Source organism: Watersipora subatra, chromosome 3 (assembly GCF_963576615.1).
Source record: "Watersipora subatra chromosome 3, tzWatSuba1.1, whole genome shotgun sequence".
In the NCBI taxonomy this organism is placed as follows: Eukaryota; Metazoa; Bryozoa; class Gymnolaemata; order Cheilostomatida; family Watersiporidae; genus Watersipora; species Watersipora subatra.
In genome coordinates, this window is record NC_088710.1 from 15,654,420 (window position 1) to 15,664,562 (window position 10,143).

Consider the following 10,143-nt stretch of genomic DNA (forward strand, 5'->3'; position numbering starts at 1 on the left):
GCTGCTGACTTGGATTTCCAAAGGCATACTAGTCCAAGTTTTGCGTTGCAAATATAATTGCTAACTTGTTGAGCTCTATTCGTGGGTTGTTTTCTTACGCTCTGTGGAAGTACATGAGGTAAAAGACTCTGGTTTATTATATAATATGGGTGCTGATCTATGCTCTTCAGTGGTAGCATTTGTAAAAGAAACCGCTGCGACTCTATTCCACCAACAGCCAAACCACTTCAATAAAACAGGCGATATATATATTTCTCAATATATAAATAATACAGTTCAAAGTATGCAATAAGCAACAATCAACTGCACGGTATGCAACTGTCAGGTGCTCTGCGCTTATTTATTTTTGTGTGAAAGGCTACACCACCCCTTGACTGCAGAGGCCGACCCAGTGTTCCTACCAAGGGCCTTACTTCTGGCAAAATTGAGGGTCAGCTCGGTCTCTTCTTTAGTCTCTTGCATCTTGGAGGAGTCGAGTTGGTCTCCTTGTCAGCCCGATGGTCTCGCGATGCTGGCTCTTTATGGCCCCGGGCCGCCTGTTTCCTGCTACCACACGCTTTCTTCTCAATAGATGTCATGGGGCCCCTAACTCATACCTGGGAGGAGAGATCAACTGGGCCCAGAATTGATGTTGCCTCATTTCGTATTTGATGCAACTGACCTCCTGTTCCGCAAAGGCTCAGTCCGGGTCTTCTGGCTCTAAGTCACTGGGCCAGCTCCTGCCAATATCGATTGTTTTTAGGAGCTGTCTGGCTCATCGTTCCTGGTGTTTGGTTCATCATCGTTCATCATCGGCTGTTCTCATCGTTCCTAAGAGTTGGTTCACAGGCTGGCACCTCGGCATCCAGGCCAGTTTGTCCTGAGGAGGCTCTGGAGGTTAAGGGAGGAAGACTGTGGTTGCTTATCTGGTAGTGGCTGGTTCATCTACTTGCCGAGTCAGTCGCTCAGGAACTCCAGGGTCTTGCTCTAGAGGAAGGCGGCCAAGTTGGCTCTGGCTGCGGCAATTCGGCTGGCCTTTTCCTCAGGTCCTCTCTGGCTCGTGCCTGCCTTGCCTGACTGGCTTAACTGGCTTGACTGCCATGTCCTTTTGGAGTCAGCAAGCTGTAGACATAGTGGGGGTACAGGGCTTCATGGGGAGTCCACGAGGCCACCTTCTGATCTTCAGGAAGATCGACCACTTAGCCTCATTTACATGGTAAACAGTGTCTCTGTATTTGCTACCTTACATCTCTGACTACGGCCAGCAACTCTCTCCGTGTAACACAGCAGTTACTCTCAGCAAGTGTCAGGGTCTTGCTGAAGTATGCAATTAACCGTTTCTGCACTGTCCTGACATGGTACAGTACTGTTCCTATCCCGTATTTGATTGCATCCTTATGTAATATATACGGCTGACTTAGATCGGGATATCCCAAGACGAGTGTGAGATGTGTTCCTCCAGAGCTTCTCCACCACAGAGGCCTACTCAGTGGCCCTACTGAGGCCTATTATACTTTTGGTCAAATCGAGGGCTGGCTCAGTCTCTTCTTCGATCTCTTTCATTATGGTTGGGTCGGTCTTCTCATGTTGGCCTGGCGGTCTTGCCTGTTGGCTCTTCTCGTCCTTTGGCCCGTCTGTCTTCTGCCGCCACACATTGCGCTGTACAGTAACAAGATGGATGGTTCATTTTAAAGCATTTGAAGAGCTATTGAATTAAGCGGGTTATATATGTTTCAAGTGCTTTCTCTTAGTTTTCCTTTTACTAGTATTCTTCTTTTTGGCTATAATCAGTTTTTTTAGTGGCATCTTTTTCAGTTGAGCATTTAGTAAAAACTGGCAAATATTTAATATGCCTTTGAAATGCTGTTGCAATATCAGTATCTTTGATTGCTTCAAGATGTATGCAATTTATTGCTTCATATTTGCAAGAATGCTTCTTCAGAACATCTTTCAAGATTATTCAACCAAATAGTGGAGAAGCAGCCTAGAGCTATCTTTCACTCTTATTTATATAAATATGGAGAATAAAGTAAGATCAGATTCTTGGCCAGAATTTTATGCTGAGTTCAATTATATAGTTTCTACACCTATAACTGGTCACATTTAGAAGTTCTAGGACGATTTTATTTTGAGAGAGGACAACTCCTAAAATTTCGGAAAATTGGTATTTTTCCGTTTGAAATTACTGCTATGAGTCAAGTTTTCACATTTAAGAGTTAAAAAAGCATGGAGGATAAGGATTGTGTCTTCCATTGTTTGGAAAAATTGTGGGGAAACCTTGGTTAGAGTCACAGCACAGCAGTGAAAAACTGCTCAGGGGTACACACAGAAGTGAACCGAGTTGGATGATGAACTTAACATAGTAATTGCAGCAAACATTCTTGAACATGACTCACACACAAACCTTGTCTGTCACTATGCATGCCACAAAAAATACTGCAATAAGTTACTCTTGGAAAGAGCTGAGGCCAGACATACGAAGAGGAAATCAGCAGAGGATACTGTCAGCTCTGAAGAGGTGGGTACTGTGGTGTCAATCCATTTCACCACTGGGCACTGAATAGTGTTGCTCCTCATTGTTTTTATTGCCATTGTGATACACATAAATTATATATTTATCATTAATAAATCTCTATGTTCACATTGTTTTACAAGTTTAGTAAGAGCAGAGCAATGTCATTTGTGCCCCATTTGTGTTAACTTATTTGAAAGTCTACATGGTGTTTGGTGACCAGGCCTGCCAACCCAAGAATGGGGCAATGCGTGAGATTTGGTTTTGGGGCAATTGATGTATCAATGATAGTATGTGTAAAATTGTGGAAATTGGGGCAAAAATCTCACGTATTTTCATTTTTTTTTGGGGTGATTGCGTGAGTCTCACGCCCAATGCGTGAGAGTTGGCAGGTATGTTGGTGACTTCCGTCCATGTTATAGTCATGCACTGTTACAATGACTGATTATTTGTGTCATGGGTTTATTCTAGACAACCACAAAAAAAACAAGGTCATTTGGCACTGTTAGAGGAACTGGTCCTCTTTTACCTCAGTTGTACATCATGTCAGAAGATAAATGGTTGAAGAAATCGGGAAAGAAAACTGTAAGAGATACGCTAGTCAAAGCACAAACCTTGACAGCAGGTGATGCATCAAGTCTTGTTACTAATAAGCTGCATAATTATGACGACCTACTCAGCCCTCTATTACTTCCAAAGTAACCAAACAACATAAATTTTTGGCATTCACTTTTTTATAGGATTGCTGATTGACTCCGCCAGAAGACGGCCAGATGGACAAAAGGTATTGGATTTAATTGGTCAGGACCCTGACTTGGTAGCTATGGAAGTGAGATATCACAAAGTATGTTTCAGAGAATTCATCCGCCAAGACACTAGGACAACACAGCCAGCCGTACAAAGGTAAGCCATTTTGTTTGTCTGCAATCAATCTAACTTGAACATATACTGTATATCTTATATTATCTTAGAATAGAGCTATCTAGCAATGGCACATTACCTTGCCAAATAGACTGATTATTCTGGGCTTTTTGTGGTCATTGGTGAAAGTTTTTCATTGCTTTTTATATTGATGCTTTCAGAGAATCAGATCCATACAATGAAACGTACCGGAAATACTTTATGCCATTCTTGAGTAAAGAGGAGCAGTGCACAGATCAAACAGGATCTTGATGCATACATAGCATTTTCTTCCAAGTGCAACAAAATCAGTTTTCAAATTGATGGGAAAACCAGTTAACAAAAATATAGTGAGTCTAGCATCAGATCATGAGGAAGCTGACACAAGAATGATAGCACATATAATGTCCATCATGGAAGACAAAGGATCGAACTGTACGGTGATGATAAAGTGTCAAGATACAGATGTGTTTATGATTCGTATATCTTGCGTACATGAGCTTCCATCAGATCAATTGTACTACTTCTGTGGGAAGAAAGAACGAATGCGATACATACACATTGGAAATGTATCAGGTATTCTAACACCGCCCTACTACCAGGCACTTCTGGGTCTACATGCACTCAGCGGTTGTGATAGTATCAGCGCATTTTATTCAAAGGGAAAGAAATCCTTTCTGAATTTTCTCAATCAGAACCCTGAGTTCATCAATGTATTAAGCTCTTTGGGCTTGGAGTTTGAGGTAAGTGATGATACTCAGCACTCTATAGAGAAACTCATATGCAGGCTTTATAATATTGACACAACTGAAAAGGTCAATGAAGCAAGATATTTGGTTTATTGCTCTCCCTCAAGGATTTCCCAAGCTAACCTTCATCCAACCCAAGATGAATTGAGGCTGCATGTAATGAGAGCTGGTTACCAAGCAGCCATATGGCGTAGAGCTGTGCAGCCAACAATTGATCCACCCCTACCCACTAATCATGGCTGGACTTTGTATAATGGAAATCTCAAAATCACATGGATGACACAGACCCATCGCCTTCTGGTGTGATGAAAGACATTTTATGTCGCTGTAAGACAGGATGTTCATCCAAATAAATGGTTATATAATATTGTGTATATGTTAAACTCTATGCAACTTGGAAAGATATAAATATTAAATCTAAAATATGCTACAAATTCTGATCTTGATTGATGTATTGCAACCTCTTTGCCTTCTCAAAATGATAAACTGGCGAAATTTGAAATTATATCATTAAATTCATGTATTACATAATACATTATGAAAATGTTGTGGTAAGTTGAGAGAATTGTCAATTACATCCTCGGAACAAGCTCCAAATTTTGGTCCAAAAACACATGGAATTGAGTGGTATTCACAATTATATTTAATACATACTTCAAGTTATGCATATAACTTACATAATAATATTATGTAATATAAATTTAAATCCATCCGTTTTTGAAATCTCAAAATATGATATTTGAAATTAGCTACAAATTTGGATCTAGTTTGATGTATCACAGTTCCGCTCTGTACTGGTCGAACTTGTAAATTATAAAAATTATATTATTAATTTATTGTATCACGTAATACATTATAATTAGTCTGGTGGCTAGTTTAGAAGTGTAGAAACTAGATATTCAGAATCAGCATAAATTTCTGGTCTAGAACATTATTTCAGCATATTGTCCATCCTAATATAAAATAAATCACTTTTTTTGAGCACTTTATGGTAGGCTGCTGCTCCACTAAAAGGAATTACCGTAACTGACGCCAAGTTGGTATGTGCTTCTTTGAGTTTCAGATTTGTTTCCTCATTGTTTTTAATAGCTTTTTCAGATGCATATCATGACTCAAAATTGTTTCCATGACTTCTCTCTTTTTAATTATATTAATATATCATCAGCAACTATCATTATTTACTTCATTTGGAACAAACACCTGTAAGTCTACGTTGAAACTTTTCTGAATTTTGTCATAACCCAAAGACAGTCAAAGCTATTTGCATTTTGCATATGGTGTCCGAAAGGTTGCCATGCCACTTGTTTCATAAATTTTCCAGCAATGTCAGCTGTGTGTTGTGGTTTACATTTGATCCTTCTATAATTTCTTTCTTTCAGACCACTAGTATGTCATCGTCAACCGTCGTCTTCCAATCTGAATTACTGATTCAAGGAGTAGAATTGTTTACTTTTGTCTCAGCGTATGATTGAAGCTTGTCTATGAGGGCCGTCCCATTGAAAAGTACTGATTTCAGTTCTGATTGAATCGGGTTTAACAGTTGGATCTACTTGAACTCTGTGCGTTCTAGGAAGGTATATTGTCTTGACAATGTCTTTTTCGAATGTTATTGATTTCAGTGCAATCATCAAGAAAGATAGTGTTCACCCATTCCTCGTTAAGTGATAGTAGGCCTAGGTCCTAGCATACGTTCAATGACAGTAGCAGAACTTAAAATAATGGCCTTGGAGGATATCCTCACACTTTTCCTTGGTTTGCTTCATGTTCCATCATATAACTGTAAGCGGGCAATTTCTTTGTGCTTAGGAAGCAGGAGGCTATTCCCATCAGTCATCATTTGCGCTGTTCAAAACTAGTGTCTGTTTTTGTTGCAGTAACAAAAGAAATGTTCATATTTTTTCTGATCATTTGAAAACACACCACTGGTTTACTGTCTAATATTTTGAACAATTGACCAGTCATTGTATTTATGTATTGCTTTTTTGTCCTGTAAACTGATTTAAAATGGTTGCTCTTTGCATTTATTCAATTGCATATTTCAAAGTATGTCAACTCCTATACTTTACAAAATTCGAACTGATTGTTTTTTATTTGATGTTACAGTTCCTGTTTTAAGTTTTTCTCTTTGTACTCTTATTCAATTTGCTTTTGGAACTCTGATTGAAGATCTTCCACATATTTACTGTTTCCAAAATCAAACCATATCTCATCAAAAGCTTTCTTCCTAGCTGGTTATCAATAATGTTCAACAGCAATACATGCATTATGAGCTCATCACACATGTTTCCATGACTTCCTTCTTTGGCTATGCTATCCAAAGTTATGCGTTTATTGTCAATAAGCTTGAATTCTTGCTTTGTTCATAACTCCTGGTGTCTCTTTACTATTTGTTTGAGGTTTTGCAGCCAGCTTGATCGAACTTCTCAATCGCATTGATATGTACACTTCTAAACTTCTTATTTAAAGTTTAGAGCTTTTGAAATTTTTTGCTCCTTTAATGCATCTTAAAAATGGCTATCTTGTTTGGTCCATTCTAGTAGACGAGTCTTTCTGATGCGATCAGGTAGAACTGAAGTCTATCTAGTTACAGCTAGGCACCAGTTTGTTAAATTGTGACCGAGCCAGGCTGTAGAAATGTCATATCAAGCTGTTTGTTCTTTGCGGTAGTGTTGTTAAATGTATGCCTACAGTTTTTTTGGGCAGTGTCGGCGTTTTGTCTATGTAGCAGAATTCACAGCAATTCCAGCAGCATTCTGAAAACGTTTGATTAACCTTTTGTCTCACATTTTAACATCTGATCAAGTGCCTGTACCATGAAATAGGTGTGTCAAACAATGTAGAAATAAGAATTGACAAAAACTCTGTATATGTCTCCAAGTTTGTCGTCTGTTGTTTCCTGTCTGTCCAGCTATAGCTCCTAAAGTCTTTGAATGAAAAGCTCGCTTCGTGCTGGATTTGAACTCACTTGCAACTACAAGTTTCCAACGCACCACGAGTATCTAAACGCAGATTTAACCACAAGGCTACACAGTTTTTACAATTCCATTGCTCTTACCATATACTATCCACCCGTTTCCCGATTTCACCTGCTAAATGACATATTTATTGATACATTGTGCCCACGGGTTACGATGCCCCTGTTATACGATATTTTTTGCCTAACTATGAAACGCGAAGCTTTTTCGTCCTCACCATATTAAAGCGAATTTGTTTTTTCCCACATAACACCAACACAATTTTTTTTCAAAATTCAAATTTGGTGATTGTACTGATTACGTCGAAATAACAAAAATGTCGATATGCTATTCACAGAAATCCCTCCCACAACGCCTCTCACATATGCTGCTCGCTATCTCAGTTCAGCATTACTCGTTATGGTAAAACAGATTCGCAAACAGATAAGTGATAACATTATAATTAAAATTTAAAAGTTTAGTAAAATACTAAAACTTGATGCAAGTATGTGTTTGGTAGGCTAAATTCATTTAAGTTAGATTCAGCGTTTATGTTATACGTCTGTCTCGAAGATAAGAAATCCCTGCGGTACGTACTGCACATAATACATGGTACTGTTACATCTTCTTACAGATCTTAACCACTAAATACACTAAAGTTATTGTAGGTAACTGTAGTTACTAAGATTAACATATTGTTTTGTTACAACTTTTTAATGGTGATGATTTGAATGATTTTTACCGGGAGGTGTTTGCATTTGAATATTACTATGGGTTTCTATACCACTCTATACAATATTTTCACCTTATGATGCCAACACTGAAACGAACTAAAATCATATCATTGTATACCAAATAATTTTTTATTGTAATCGTACCAAAACGGACAATATTTAGCCATTACTTGCTGATGATTTCACATTTAAATTTAAACACTTTTACAATTTTATTTTTCCTCCTAATTTATTTCAACAAAACACGTTTTTCATGATATAAAATTTAAAAGTTACAGCTGTTTGAAAAAGCTTGAAAACCTTTACAGTTGTTTTATTTTTTCTCTTAATTCATTTGAACTTCGCAAACAACACTCTTCTCATGATATGAAGTTTAAAACTTAGAATGGTCAAAGTTGTATATGTTAAAGGAAAATAAATTTTCTGTTGTAAGACTCTTTTATTACCCGGGCAATGCCCAGCATTCAACTAGTTGTTACAATAAAGATGCAGTTTCCTTAAATTGTAATTTAAGAGATAAATAAGAGCTGACAAAAACAATTTTCACAATGAAGATGCAGTTTTTTAATTATTGCCTTGATGCTACATCTCCAATTTGTCCAAGCCTTTAACAGTCTATACATATCTGCAGAGCATGTGTTAATTTAAAATTGCCTAAAAATCTTCTATAAAAATGGAATTACTCTTTTACAATATTTCACTAAATATTACTCTAAAAACAACAATTGGCTGAATAAGCTATAATACAAAATCTTCACAACATCCATTTTTCTCTTCATGAAATATCAAGTAGCAGAATTTTTAACGAATTATGTAATTTAGCTTAAAACTCTGTAGTTGACATATTACTTGGCACCACGTGAAACATTCATCGAAATTCTTATTAATGTCTTAGGCATTTTACACCATGATTTACTCGCTTCCGCTTTTTAAAATTATCATTGTTCGTAAAAGCTTAGTTTAAAATATTGTATCTTAGCACTATGCCTCACTCTAAGTAATCACAAATTTTCATGGAGTATAATGCTGATAGAGTTCAAATGTAGGTAAAACTAATGCACAAGCTATAATGAAAAACAATGAGTGAATCTGATGTAGTCTGAAATGCTTTGTTTAAAAAATATCCTCACATAACTTTGTGCAATAAGTTTTGAGTATCTTATTAATAACTATGATTGTAGGATAATGTACTATAATTGCATCAGATTCTGAGTGAATTGGATAAATCTTCGTGCACCAGTGTTCTTGTCTTTGTCAACTCTCCATATATTAAACCTTAGGAAGATTTCCAAAATGTATTATAGAATTACATAAGTCACACTAATTATATTGTTCACGTGCATGTATTTTACATGGGCCACACCTGTATTTAAAGTTTTTATACTTTTACAAATCCTAAGATAGTAGTTTATTTAAGCAATATCCAATATTATAGAGAAACCACCATGAAACAAGCTACCAAGTGTTTTCAGGTCTACATGTAAATATGACTAATTGTCAAACATTAGGCTAAACCTATTCAGTTGTCATGAAATATATCCTTTTACGTTCTTAGTGTTTTGTGATATAGATTCATTTTCATGAGACATTCGTTATTTTATTGGCTGAAGTTCAATGTAAATTTAGTGGATAAAAATACTGTTTCAAGCCACGAAATGTTATTTTTTTACCACTGAAAAGCACTTAATAATAATTTATTCCGATGCTAAAAGCTGACATGTCAACAGAGTTCGCAGTGGTGACAATTTTTCAGAAACACCTATGATTGCCATGCAAACCTATTCTAAAAAGATCTATGTAGTGCATCGCACAATAGTATAAAATTATTAGTCTGATGTTATGTCATTATTATTGTTAAACAAAAACATGATCGAGTTTTTGTATACCGCGGGCTTTTGCTTAGGACGCTAAGATAATAGAGTGCAATAGATAGGACTTTTTTAAAAGTCTGTTCATCCATAACTAAACAAAGACTGAAAATATTTCCCATGTTTATTCTGCCGTTTATTATTTTTGGCAACATAAATGTTCAACCTTTTAAGGTCATAGTATGTCACTTGATCTACATGCCACCATATGAACTTATATTATTAGTGATGGTAATCATTACCATTGTCACATCATTCTTCTAGAATGAGTATCAAGGTGCTACAAACATGCAAGTAATTTTAACTTGGTCCTCAATACTGGAATGTGTTTACCTATTAAACGAAAATAGTTTTTATGACTTCTCTCTTTTTAAATATATCAATATATCATCAGCAACTATCATCATTTACTTCATTTGGAACAAACACCTGTAAGACTATGCTGAA